Below are 14,884 nucleotides of genomic sequence, written 5' to 3'. Positions count from 1 at the left end.
TGATTAATGAAGAGGATTTGATCAAAAGATGTAACAATTTCACCTAGAGGAAAGGTTGAGTTATGATATACAAAGGAGTAAAGAATAAGTTAAGACAATGATAACATAATGTATTAATAATGTACTTAAGGTTACAAAGGTTGGTTACACTAAGCAAGGATAGAAGAACAAGTTACACAAAATTTGTCTTGCCAAGCTTGACCAAGTGGATAGTAGGTGTCAAGAAAAGTCAATGCAAGTCGAGCAAAAAATCAGTTGGAGCCAAGTAAAAGTAAATTCTAGTAGATGCCAAGCAAAACAGTGGATGCCAAGTAAATTTTAGCCGATGTTGAGCACTAGTAAACTTTAGTTCATGCCAAGTAATTTTATAGAGGATGTCGAGCAACGTAGTATGTGTCAAGCATCAAAAGCAAGTTAATGTCGAGTTGCTACATTATCTTAAAGATCATGAATTCAATGAATCTGAGCCAACAAGTTTATTTTCTTGGATTGTGTGAACTAGGTGGAAGATAAGGTTGATGAGCTAGTGGCACATAATTCAAGGTAAATTATTTTGAGGTGAATTTAAAGAGGATTGAAGGAGAATTTTCTAAAAGAGATATAGAATATGGAGTAGATTCATTGTATCCTACCTAACCCCAAATTGGACGATGGAGAATGAGCAAAAAAAGATCTTAATTTCCTATTTATAGGAATAGTTGGTCATTAAGCAAGTTTGTCATGTGCGAGAACCTAAGGAAGACAAGGAGTCAAGGATTTTGCTTCATCAAGTGACCTAGAGAAGAGTTTGCATTAGCATGTTAAGAAAGAAGGCTTAGGAGTATGGATGCTTGAAGAGTGAACAAGCTAACATAGCTAGAATGTGTGAAGGCCAAGCAAAATGGAGGACTGAAATAGAGATCTGTAATTTGCAAATGGAGTTGTAAGTTCTTATTAGATCATGCCTTATTGTTACTCTCTAATAATCATATCAGTCAAGGGTAAAATCCTTTGGATTAAGGTTGACCTAACAATCATTTGTAAATCCTTTAATTGGGTGACATTCCAATTGAATGGTATAAAGTCCTCTAACAAGGCTCACTTCTAACAGAGTGATTGAAATCCTTTAACAGGGTCACATTTAACAGTGTGTATTGTAACCTTTAATAGGGTTAGCCTTTTACAGGGCATCACTTTAGAAGAGTGAAAAAGAGTATCATGTTACTAGTGATTTTTCCCAAATTGGGTTTCCACGTAAATCATTATGTCAAATGTGTTTTTGAATCTTTTATATTTCATTTTTACATTTTTGCAAGTTGATTTGACAGTAACCTACAAATTTTTAAGTGATTGCATAATCTTATGGATGCATGCATGATGATAAATGTTTTATGGGCTCACTAAGCTATGAAAAGTTTTATTTATACATCTGGACCTTGTATAATTGATTCACCCCCCCTCTTAGTTATTCTAAAGAATTCCAACACTCACTTGGTTTATTCATTCTTCCCATAAGTTTTTTTTCATTCCTCAACTCATTTTTCAGTTGCTCATTTTGTGATCTCCATGTCCTTCCTGTTTGTTTCCTGAGTAGCAATTATTAATTGACTTATCATATCCAACTGATTATTTGTGAGCTTTTATACTTTGAATGATCTCTCTTCAAGTCAAGTTGTCATCTATAATTTGTCTTCTTCATTTATGACTTTATCTTTCTCAGATTTGTTCTTTTGCTTTATTACTTCATATAGTCTTACTAATTGAGTTTCCTATTCTTTCTTGAGTCAGTTAACCTCTTTGCTTAGTATATTATTATTCTCCATTAGTTTTTTTATTGATTCATTATTATCACCAGTATTTCCACTATCAAATAGTTTTTTTGTGTCTACTTCCTTGTATAGTGTGTCATTTTGCTAAATTGCTATCTCTTTCCTTTTTCTCAGTGATTTCCTTAATTATTCTCTTGCTCCTAGTTGTTGCAATATGATTTGGATTTCAATCATCTATTTCTTAATGATTTTTCCCAACTTGTATTCCTCCATCTCCAAGATTTGATCCTTGTAAGCCGTTAGACTTCTTCCAAGAGAATTGAGATCTAATACTAATTGTTGGAATGATTTAATGGGAAACAAGATACTAAGACAGGGGGGTGAATCAGGATCTTAAACTTTTACTTACAAAACCAAATTACTAAATTCAAACCTAATTCATCTCATATCTTAGATCTAACATTAAAACTATAATGTTGAATAGTGAATGAATACATCACATCCATGAAATATTTAATGCATAACACAAATAATTTGGTAACCCAAAAACAATTCAATGTGAAGGTAAAACTGGGGTGAGCATGAAACCCACAAATCTTCACTGTTGCAACAATAAAGTTAACCTATTAAGGTTACAATGTTTGACCATAATACATGATCTACCCTGTGAGGAGTCTACCCTATTAAAAGCTTGAAGATTGTTTAGTCCGACCCTGTTAAAGGATTTCACACTTTTAATTCAGTAAGAAATCTATTAGGAGATTTACATAGACCTGTTGGAATCACTCGGTTAAGAGATTTTCCTTGATTCAATCTTGCTAAGAACTGATTGAACACCTAACCCTTAGTTTGCTCTACAAGTTGATTTTGGATCTCCTTTGTACAATGTCTTGATATGATCTTTCAATTGAATATCTCCTTTTAGTCCTTCATCTCTTCAATTTCTCTATCTAATCTCCTTTCAGACTTATCCTTTCTTGCTCTATGTTATCCTCATTTTCTCCTTCACTTGTGCATTCATTCACACATGCATACTCTCCTCTATCACTCACACTAATCCAACCCTCCTTAAATAGATTTTCTTCAAAAATTTTGGATCATAATCAACAATTTACAATTCATCTTATTTTTTTGTTTCTTTCTAATTTTTTGATCAGTTGATTTGCTTCCTTGGGATCATTACCTTCTATAATGATGCATAATATCCATCTTAATTATCTCTACAAATATTAAATATCATATAGAAGTCATCCAAAATTATTTACATATTTGTTTGTGCAATTACAAACTCATATGACAAAACTAGTCTACTCGGCATCTGAATGTGCTAACACTCGGTCATAAATAACTTTCATACTGGCACTTGACTTCTACATACATGTGCTTCTTATTATTTTCTCAGAAAAAACTATCTTTTTCAATTTACTCAGTCTCTACTATAATAGCTTGGATTACATATGTGCTCGGTCTCAACTATGCTCAATAATCACTGACTTGCTTGACATGTAATGCAAAAATAAATAAGTTCTTATAAATGCTCGACCTTTCCTAGATGACTCAGTCATAGTGATGATTGTTCATCCTTTCTTAGTAAATTACTAAGTGTTTGGAAATTAATAGGAAACATTGGCTTATAGATCAACATAAACAACAAAAATCCCCACTTTATGTGTACATGAGTAGGAAAACAAAATTGTGATTGCAGATCTGCAAATAACTTTCTAAAAGCTTTTTGACGAATTCCAGTAAATCTCATTATAGTGCCCTAGGAACAAAATGACTGTTGGAAATATAAGAGGAGTAACTAAGAGGGGAGGGGTGAATCAGTTACCACTAAAATAAATCCTAGATCCCTTATATGTCAACACAAAACATAAACTTCACTAAAAAATATTGTTGCTCAACAAACACACAGTCCCTCAGTTAATACTGATAATATGTTGTAACTCGGTAAATGTTTAACATGAAAATATGATGATATTATCTTTGATTAACCTTAATTAACTTAGTTGCACACACATAAAAGAAATATCTTGAACACAAGTGACATCAAGATTTAATGTGGAAACTCATGGAAAAAGCACTAATTGCAACTAGTTATTGATTTTCACTCTTCTGAAGTGAGCCCTGTTAGGAGTCAACCTTGTTAAAGGTTACAAAACACATTGTTAGGTGTGACCTTGTTAGAGTATTTAATCACCCTATTAGGAGTTTCCTTGTTAGAGGTCTTTAGACACTTCAATTTACAAATAGTTGTTAAGCCAGCTCTGTTAAGAGATTTATATCACTGCTACAATGGTTAGAGAGTAATAATGAAATGAACTAATTACCGATACAACTCTATTGCTGATTTTAGACCTCAATTATAGCTTGAATACTTGACCCTTTATGATCGAATGTATCTTTTCAGCTCCTCAAGGATATTCTTCTTATCCTTCTAATTCACTTTCTCTTAGCATCTTCTATTCTTCCATACACTTGCACACTTTCAATCCTCAACTTGACCTTATACTTATACCTTATGCATTGTCAAGTCGACTTGAATACAACTTAATATTCATCTCCTTAGCTGGCTAGAACCATCAAACAAATTAATTAAACTCAATATACCAAAACAAGAAAATCCTTCATTAGCTGACCCTGCTTAGTAGATTCTAACTTAGAAATGATTTTCTTGTGTTAACCAAGTGAGCTCAGTTAACATTGGTTCCATCCAACTTTTCCTTCATTGATCGAGTGAGCTTGGTTAACACTCAACTTCTATGAATTTCTCTTTGTCACCCGAGTGAGTTTGGTAGACATTGCCCTCTGAACTTGTCAAACATTGAATGCTCGACAAACACATGAAATTGTCTTCATCACCTGAGTGAGCTCAACATACACTGACTAGTAAAGATATGACATTTTGTGTAACATCAAAGAAAATACACAATTAACTAGTTGTTTTCAACAAATGGCATCACAAGAATCATTTGGAATAGTTACCACCAGCTTGACCTGTTCCTTTTTCCTCATTCGAAAAATCAATTTATGGGTTTTTCATTCTGTTCAAGGGTCTACAATTTGCTTTTCAATTGTAGGCCTAGATCCATACTTTGTAGAGACAAAATACAAATTCCTCTACATATTTAAAGTTGAGTCTTATATCTTTCATTTCCATTCATAATTTTAGCATAATTATGTATCTTGATTGGGCTAATTGTATATATTTAGCATCTAGATCTACATTACTTAATCAATTAGTTCAATTTTGCATACGGGTAAGTGCACCAAGTTGTGGTGCCAAAAGGGGGGTATAAGTGGACACCTTTTTCTTGAAATCTGCAAATTTTGAACTTCAACAAGAATTTGAAGATAGTTACGCTCAAAATTTTAAGATATAACAAAAACAAAAGTCATAGTCCTTTGAATCTAGTTTCTAAACTACTAATTTTTTTTCAAAATGGTTTAGTTTTAGGTCCTCAAAAAAGGGGGCCACAAAAAGTGGTACTGTTTATTCCAAAAAAACATAACACAGTACAAAGTGTGGCCCCCCTAAAATTTTAACTTTTTTTTTGAAATTCTTTAATTGCTCTGGTCAAACGTTACTTAACACTATGTAGCTTATCCCAGATTTTTTGGGTAATTTTATAATTTGTTTTTTTTTTTAATGAATTTTTTAACTAGACACATCCCAAAAATGTGAAATATATGTGTGCTCCCCCTAGAAATAATTGAAAACTAATCTAAAATCAAAACTTTTTTTTTCAAAGTGTGTAGAATGGAGTGTAGTTTCTAAAAAACTAAGTTGTTGCAAAATTCGATGAACGAGCTAAAATCTATAGCCCAATTAGTACATGGTGGTTTTTGACAAAAAATGAACATACATTCAAAAGAAATTATAGATGAAAGGTTTGAAATAGTTCAAATTAAAAATAAATCATATGGTTAGATAGCTAACACAGAGACCTATAATGCTATGTAACCTAATCTTATCGATACCCAACCATGAGGAATCTTGAAGGGGAGCACACAAGAAAAAGCAATCATTTTTGGTATGTTTGCTAGAAAACACATCTCAAACCTATTTATAAATTCCAAACTTGTGGGTTGGATCTCCAAGGCAAAACCAAGCCTTAGGCTTGGATTTAATGCAAAGCTTTCAATAGCGCATGCACCCTATAGCGCGCACGCGCTATTCAACTTTGTGTTAAGTAGCGCGTTCTCGCTATAGTGTGTACGCACTATAGGGCGCATGCACTATTAACACCTAAGTTACAAAACAGAACTAGGTGGGGGGGGATAGGGGAATAGCTATGTGTGTGGGTGAGAAAGATAGAGAGAAAGTAGGGGATGGGAGAGGGGAGAGAGTACAAGATGGGAGAGAGAAAGTGAGAAAGAATAAAGTTGGCAAAGAGAGTATAGGATGGGAGAGAGAGGAAGTGTGAGAGAGTAGGGGTGGTAGAGAGAGTATAGGATGCAAGAGAGAGTAGGGGTGGCAGACAGAGTGCAAGATGCGAGAGAGAGCAGGGGTGGCAAAGAGAGAGTGCAGGATAGGGGAGAGAGATTGACAGTAGGGGATGGGAGAGAGAGGAAGTGTGAGAGAGTAGGGGTGGCAAAGAGAGTATAGGATGCAAGAGAGAGTAGAGGTGGTAGAGAGAGTACAGGATGCGAGAGAGTAGGTGTGAGAGAGAGTAGGGGTGGCAAAGAGAGAGTGCAGGATGGGGGAGAGAGATTGGCAGTAGGGGATGGGAGAGATAGATTAAGAGTAGGGGATGGGGGAGAGAGAGAGTAGCTAGTGGGAGACAGAGTGGGAGAGGAAGAGTGAGAGAGAGGAGAATGGGAGTGCATGTGTGTGAAAGAGAGAGAGTATGGAATGGGAGAGGGGGAAGATAGAGTAGCTCAAGAGAGAGTAGGGGATGGAAGAGAGAGTAGGCAATGGGAGAGGAAGTGGGAGAGGGAGAGAGAGGGGGGATAGAAATGTGTGTAAGAGAGAAAGAGAGAGAGTAGGGGATAGGAGAGAGTGTGAAAATGTAAGAGAGAGTAGGGGGTAGCAGAGAGAGAGAGTAGAGAGGGGGAGGGATAGAGTGAGAGTGAAAGTGAGAGTGAGTAGGTGGTGGGAGAGGGAGTGGGAGAGGGAGAGCAAGTGAGAGAAAAAGTAGGGGATGCGAGAGGAGAGAGGGGGAATGGGTGTGTGTGTGTGAAAGAGAGAGAGTAGGGAATGAGAGAGAGGAGAGAGAGATAGAGAGAGTGGGCAATGGAAGAGGGATGGGAGAGAGAGGGAGAGAGAGAGAGAGAGAGAGAGATAGTAGGCAGTGGGAGAGGGAGTGGGACGGAGAGAGAGGTGGAATGGAAGTGTGTAAGAGAGATAGAGTAGGGGATGGGAGAGAGTAGGCAGTGGGAGAGGGACTGTGAGAGAGAGAGGGGGGAATGGGAATGTGTATTTATTTATAAGAGAGATAGAGTAGGGGATGGGAGAGAGTGTGAGAATTCGAGAGAGAGCAGGAGGTGGAAGAGAGAGCTCGTACGGGATGGGGGTGAGAGAGAGAGAGAGTAGGGGATGGGAGAGAGTGTGAGAGTGTGACAGAGAGTAGGTGGTGGCAGAGAGAGCTCGTATGGGATGGGAGAGAGAGAGTGATATTACAAGATGGAAGAGCATGAGAGAGAGTAGGGGATGGGAGAGAGAGAGTGAGAGTAAGGGATGGGAGAGAGAGAGTAGAGAGGAAGAGAGAGATAGTAGGCAGTAGGAGAGGAAGTGGGAGAGGGAGAGGGAGAGGGAGAGGGAGAGGGAGAGAGATAAGGGGGATGGGAGTGTGTGTGATAGATGTGGAGAGTAAAGGATGGGAGAGAAGAAGAGTGGGGGGATAATAGTGTGTGTGTTTATGAAAGAGAGAGAGTAGGGTATGGGAGAGAGTGTGAGAGTAGGGGGTGGCAGAGAGAGAGTATGACGATGGGGGAGAGAAAGTAGGTGGGAGAGGGAAAGAGAGAGGGGGGATGGGAGTGTGTGTGTAAGAGAGACAAAGTAGGGGATGGGAGAGGAGAGAGAGAGTAGGGGATGGGGGAGAGAAAGTAGGCAATGGGAGAGGGAGAGGGAGATGGAGAGAGAGGGGAGGGATGGGAGTGTGTGTGTAAGAGAGATAGAGTAGGGGATGGGAGAGAGTTGAGAGTGAGTAGGTGGTGGTAGAGAGAGCTCCTACAGGGATGGGAGAGAGAGTGTGAGATTAGGGGATGGGAGAGTGTGAGAGAGAGTAGGGGATGAGAGATAGTGAGAGTGAGAGTAAGGGATGGGAGAGAGAGAGAGAGACAGAGAGAGTAGAGAGGGAGAGGGAGAGATAGTAGGCGGTAGGAGAGAGTGTGAGAGTGTGAGAGTAGGGGGTGGCAAAGAGAGAGTACGACAATGGGGGAGAGAAAGTAAGTGGTGGGAGAGGGTAAGAGAGAGGGGGGATGAGAGTGTGTGTGTAAGAGAGATAGAGTAGGGGATGGGAGAGGAGAGAGAGAGTAGGGGATGGGGGAGAGAAAGTAGGTAGTGGGAGAGGGAGTGGGAGAGGGAGAGAGAGAGGGGGGATGGGAGTGTGTGTGTAAGAGAGATAGAGTAGGGGATGGGAGAGAGTGTGAGAGTGAGTAGGTGGTGGCAGAGAGAGCTCATACGGGGATGGGAGAGAGAGAGTGAGATTAGGGGATGGGAGAGTGTGAGAGAGAGTAGGGGATGGGAGAGAGAGAGAGTGAGAGTAAGGGATGGGAGAGAGAGAGAGAGGGAGAGTAGAGAGGGAGAGAGAGAGAGAGAGAGAGAGAGAGAGATAGTAGGCGGTAGGAGAGAATGTGAGAGTGTGAGAGTAGGGGGTGGCAGAGAGAGAGTACGACGATGGGGGAGAGAAAGTAAGTGGTGGGAGAGGGAAAGAGAGAGGGGGGATGGGAGAGAGTGTGAGAGAGTAGGGGATGGGGGAGAGAAAGTAGGTAGTGGGAGAGGGAGAGAGAGAGGGGGGATGAGAGTGAGTGTGTAAGAGAGACAGAGAAGGGGATGGGAGAGTGTGAGAGAGTAGGGGATGGGGGAGAGAAAGTAGGCAGTGAGAGATGGAGAGAGAGAGAGGGGGGATGGGAGTGTGTGTGTAAGAGAGACAGAGTAGGGGATGGGAGAGAGTGTGAGAGTGAGTAGGTGGTGGCAGAGAGAGCTTGTACAGGATGGGGGAGAGAGAGAGAGAGAGAGAGAGAGAGAGAGAGTAGAGAGGGAGAGAGAGATAGTTGGTAGTAGGAGAGGGAGAGGGAGAGAGAGAGTATGAAGAGAGAGAGAGGGTAGGGGATGGGAGAGAGTAGGGAGGATGGGGAGTGATGTGTTTTCACATAGTGTGTACGCACTATGTGAAATCACCTAAAAACAGTCAAAAAGCAACTTTGGGGCCCATTTCATCCATTTTCTTCTTTTGATCTATTATGCACTCTGTTATTCCGACAAAAATCACGGGTTTCAACATAGCAAACACCAAATTCAATCATTGGATACGTGATTTGAAAACTTTTTGAATATTCCTTATATAGAAAAGGTTAGTGCAATCTATTTTAAATATTGTTTGTTGATATATAGATACAAATTTGACTATAATTTGACATGTTGTTTAATATATAGTGAATTCCTTGAAATTTGTATGTTTGAATGAAATGTTATTTCGAAATGGTTAGAAATTTGACAAGTCATTTGATATATGTTGTGTATTCATTCAAATAATTATAAATTTTATATGTATTTGAATAATTTGTAATTTACACATTTTAAGTAATTCATATGTTTGAATAATTTGACATGTAGAAATCATCATCATGCCAAGGAAGAAACCAAAAACTCAAACAAAGGAAGATAGGGAGAGAGATTTGGCAATTAAAAGAGATAAAATGAAATTACTACGTCAGCAAAGAAAATGGCAAAGCAATAATCAAGAATTGACTTTTGAAGAGAATCAAGAACCACCGGTACAAAGAAACAAAGAGGAAGAATTGGAAAGACAAAGAGAATGAATGAGACTGTTATGCTCAAGAAGACAATTGAATTGTGAAGCTACACCATCTTCCAATGTTGGAGTCATATCATCCACTACACCATCTTTTAATGTTGAAGTCATATCGTCCTCTCATGTTGAAGAGACATCGATTTGTAGATCCGATGATATATACACTCCATCATGTCATGTTGAAGGCACAACATCAACACATCAAGTACGTGATATTCCATCTTTTGCATCTTATTGTCAAGGCACATCATCTTCGGTTCAAGGTACGCAATACACTCGACCTTATGTTGATGTTCAAAATATTGAGGGAATGGAAAAGATTATAACACCTTCTAGAATTCATTTTAGAAGACCAAAATATGTGATTGATATTGATACTAACATTTTGAAATCAATGCTTGACAAGATTAGCAAGCGTACTTGTCAAAGAAAAGTTAATCGTATGTGGAGATTATTTTTTGAAGAATTGAATATTACAGGTCAATGCCAATTATTTGTTGAAATGATGAAAAATTTTAAATTTAGGCCTATCATGAAGATTCTTGGGCTAAGAACAATGGATGATTCAAATGAAAAAAATATTGTAAAGAATCTAATGAGTGCTTATGACAAAGTGGGTTCTAAATCACACACCAAAGATAGTAATATCACAAGACAAGTACTTACATCAACAATAGTAAGTAGCCAAAAGAAGAAAGCTCCACTCATGAGAAAGACAAGCAAAACATTAAAAATTGGTAGAGGTACTCTAAGGAGAGCCATGCTAAGGCATGAGAGATTGGAAGATCCAACCAAAAATGAATTATGGACATTTAGCGGTAGACTACTACGAAAGGATAAAGAAATTAGTGAAGCCTTGAAATCATTGATCGAAGATTTTTGGAAAAATAACACACGTGTTTCCCCTAGTCAAAGAGATGTTGTAATCCAAAATCACGAGCCACATGCGAAACATTTTTTGGACTCAACTCAGACACAATTTTTTGCAAAATTTATTGCTATGTATCCTCAAATTTGAATAAGTCAAAGATTTTTTGAGATGGGTAAACCTTTTTATGTGAAGATAAATTACACACACACAACTTGTTGTTGTAGGATACATATTGAATTTTCTAACCATTTTGATGTTTATAGGCATATATGTGTAGTTTTGCATTCTCAATTTGTTTTGCAGGATTGTGACATAAATGAGCCACCAAAATCTTCAAGGGAATTCATATCCAACATTTTATGTGAAATAGAGGATGGCCAACAATTTTAAAAGACATCATGCTTGGATGGTATGTGCTTATTTTGTGGTTCTTTGCAACTTTTATCAACTTGTCAACATATAGATAGTACACATGCAATTGGAAATGAAATAGTAGATTATGAAAAATTTAAGACAGTGACATATGCTCTAAAAGATGGGAAACAAGGTAAAAGATGTGATTTAGTCATTGAAAAGATTCCAGTGTATGAGTTCATGAAGATTTTTCTTGAAAAGATTATTTACGAGTATGCAAGGCATACTCATAGAGCTTGATGGCTAGATTTGCAATTCAAGTTGTGCAAGGATACATTTCCATTGGAGACCATTGTTTCAGTTGTAGATTTTGTAGAGAACTACACACTACAACCACAAAATGAGGTGCAAGCAAAGTATTATACTTCTCAACAGGTTTCCATATTTGTTCACATAACATTCATGCATTCACCTACAAGTACAAAGGATGACAGGAAGATTTTGAGGGAGTACCATTTTTACATCAGCGATGATCGATCACATTCTACGGAGTTTGTACATGGTTGTATTCAACTATTTTATGGAGATTTGGCTAACGGGGGCATAACATATCGTCAGCACATTATTTGGTCAAACAATTGTACATCTCAATTCAAAAATGCACCTATGTTTTATTGGTTGAGCGGGATGCACAGGTTGTGTAGAATTTAATATATGTGGAATTTCACAGAGGCTAGTCATGGCAAGGGAGAGCACAATGGTGCGGGTGCATGCATTAAAAGAGTGTTGGCTCGTGAAGAACTAAAGTACAAAGATGGATCAATATTGACATATGCAAAATCCATCGTCCAATGATGTAACGCTACAATGGGTCTAGGTAAGGAAGGTGAGTCTACGGTTCGTCGATTTTTTTGGTTGGTAGATAATACTAAACATTGCACCATATTAGGATTGTTGCACACTAACGGGATCTAGTGAGTTACACTCTTTTAGAACCTCTGATGCAGGTTCATGGAGTATCTACACACAAAAAATGGCATGCTATTGTCCATCATGTGCAGAAAAAAGATTGGGATGACTATGAGTCGACTGAATGGGTGGACAAATGGGATATACAGGTTTTGGACCCAATTGACACCTATCATCCCCCACAAGCACTGGAAATGGTAGAGATGGATTCGTCTATTGACTTTGACCGCTTGTTAGATCTAGTGCAACCTGGTAATATATATATTTATAAATCTTTGCAATTTCAATATGTAACTTTATAACTTTTACCCAAGTATTTTGTAAATTAATGACCGCATTTTGTACATTTGTCACTGCAGGCCATGTTTTTTCTATTATTGCACCTAAAGACAATGAAAAAGGGACAGATTATTATTTGTGTCGTTGTGTTGAAGCCAAACAAAAATTGGATCACTTGATTATAGATGGTGAAGGTTTAGAGTACCATGTCGGTGCGGTAGTTGTAACAGGCACATGGCTTAGACGATATTCTATGAAGAACCCTAACTTGTGGTTATTCGAGGATTGGAAAACAGAGAGGAAGATTCTTCATTATTCAAACCTTGTTGTTGCATCAAATGTCCACTTGATAAAATATGGTGGAAAACCACATAATAAGATTCTTTGGAAAGTTTGTGAGTCAAACCATGAGGCAATACTTGAGACATTAAAATGTCAAGAAAATCCAGTTGGCTCATTTGATTGAATAGGGAGAGAGAGAGAGAGAGAGAGAGAGAGAGAGAGAGAGAGAGAGAGAGCTAATTCTTATCTTAGATTGTTTACTATGCTAATTCTTCATTTTCAGGTCACCAAAGAAGAAGGCTAATAAAGTTGATGCACAAGTGATAAAGGGTGAGATGCCAAAATCATTTGCGAAATGGTATTATCAATTCACATCCTCAATATTTATTAGTGTTCTTTGTTCAAGTACCATTGTATGTTAATGATCTTATGCCTGGAATTGTAGAGGATCACAATAATCAACAAGTAAGAAGGTAAATAGGTCTCGATCTAATGATAATGGGGCAGTGACAGATATAGTTCTCTATAAGGATAATGTAGCTATTTAATGTAGCTATTTAAATCATGCATATTTGATGGCCATTTCCCTCTATTTTGTAGTCCTTTTCCACAACACTATTTCTAACATGGTGTTGTTCAAATTCATGAATGATCACAATATCTGTGACTATACAACAAGTGTGTGTGTTTGATGCAAAGCCCTCCTATATTCCCCTAGGAACCACAACTCAACTCTGGGATTCTCTTGTATTCTTGGAATCTACCCAAAGAATTAGACTCTACTAGGGTTCAAGAGGAGGTCGCTGACTTGGTAACATCTTCCTACAACCATGTCTAAGAGGTTATAACCCAATCTTCAGTTTGTCTTCTAAACACTCACATTGTTCACCATGCACCTAGTGTACCCTAGTGCCTCCAACATACCAAAACTCATCCTTGGCTTCATACCATGACCCCAACACCTTTGATCATCTCAAAACATCCCATCTAACATGTTCCAACTCCTTGTACACTCTCAGCAAGTCATCTCTTACACTTTCTCGATTTTGTCTCTTATAGGCTTGTTCCAACTAGCCCTTGCCAGTCACTAATTTGTTGTTTTCTCCAAACTTTCCCACAGAAATTCCTAAACTATTAGGTGATTAAAATACCCTTTTCCTCACTCTAAAATATACTCCAAAACCAACTACACTTGTTTTGTAAAATATCCCTCAAAACTAGCTATTTTAGTCTGCCAACTAGGCCTAGTTTAAGGCCATTTAGAAAGCAACTCACAATCCCTTGACTTTTGGAACTCCCATGACCCAAAACTGTCTTAAGAGATGACTCAAATGCAAGTATTCTTCTATTTTTTTGGTCTCATGATCAACTTCACAAACCACTAATAGATGTTTGAACTACCCATAGCTAGGAATCCCTCCTAGAATTTGTGACAAAATTGAAGAGTAGTGAAGTTCTCAAGGAAAAACCCCGAAAGTAGTTCCAAAGAGAAAAAAGAAGCTAAGCCCTATGTCTCATGTTGTAAAGATATAATCTCACCTCATGTTTCCCTTGAAGAATTTTCTCTTGATAAAAAAATGTGAAAAGAAAAGCTTCGACTAATAAAAGTAACCTTGACAAAACTAGAAAATTGAAAACCCAAAAGAAGAAAATATATTGGCATTGACTAGGGAGATTTTGACAAGGAAACCCAATAAGAGGAGGATAGAAAAATGATACATGGAAAAAATTAAGAAAAATTAGTCTATCTTAGGAGAAAGGATGTTGTTGAAGTTTAGAAGTAAGAAAGACACTATGACGAAAGTTAAAGAAGAGGAAGCGGCTTGTAAAGCAAAGAAAGAGTATACCTTTGTGGATCCTAAAGAAACCATTGGTTCTAAGGAAAAAGATTATGAGAAAGAGGAATAAATTAAGGATTCAAAGGATGAAAAGTCTACTCATACTTTAGTAAATCAAAGGAATGTACAAGAAATGAGGAATTTAGAGTGTAATTCCCTACCCATGTAGGAACTAGGAAGGAAAACCCTATTCAAGAAAGCCAAATGCAGAGTGTTAATATTGAAGGAAATGTCATGGGTTATATTGAGACCCTACACAATAGAACTCTTGCATCAAAATAGGTCATTCCTAATACTATCTCAATGGAATAATTTTATTCTTTTGTCACTTCTATATGTATGTGGTGTAGGGGCAACTTGCAACATAGGACCTTCACCTCTTTTTTTTTTTTTGTTGTGCTCCAAGAGAGCTCTTGTAAATAATAATAAGGTTCATTGGACCTAAGTGTGGTAGTTGGGGTGTAGGAAGTCAAAATGTCCTAGGTAGAGTGAAAAATGGCCTAAAAGGCAAGGTATACCTTACCATGGGGTAATGGGTAGCTTAAGTGATGAGTAACTAACTTA

General features: G+C 37.7%; 1 pseudogene; it reads right to left on the bottom strand.

The window, feature by feature from the left end:
* The window catches only part of LOC149569978 (UDP-galactose/UDP-glucose transporter 4-like), a 61,188-nt pseudogene that overhangs the window by 24,363 nt on the left and 21,941 nt on the right, over nucleotides 1–14,884 (bottom strand).

This window comes from Cupressus sempervirens, chromosome 3 (assembly GCF_028749045.1).
Source record: "Cupressus sempervirens isolate cs-2001-9-10 chromosome 3, ASM2874904v1, whole genome shotgun sequence".
In the NCBI taxonomy this organism is placed as follows: Eukaryota; Viridiplantae; Streptophyta; class Pinopsida; order Cupressales; family Cupressaceae; genus Cupressus; species Cupressus sempervirens.
This window is presented reverse-complemented; position numbering and strand designations above follow the sequence as displayed.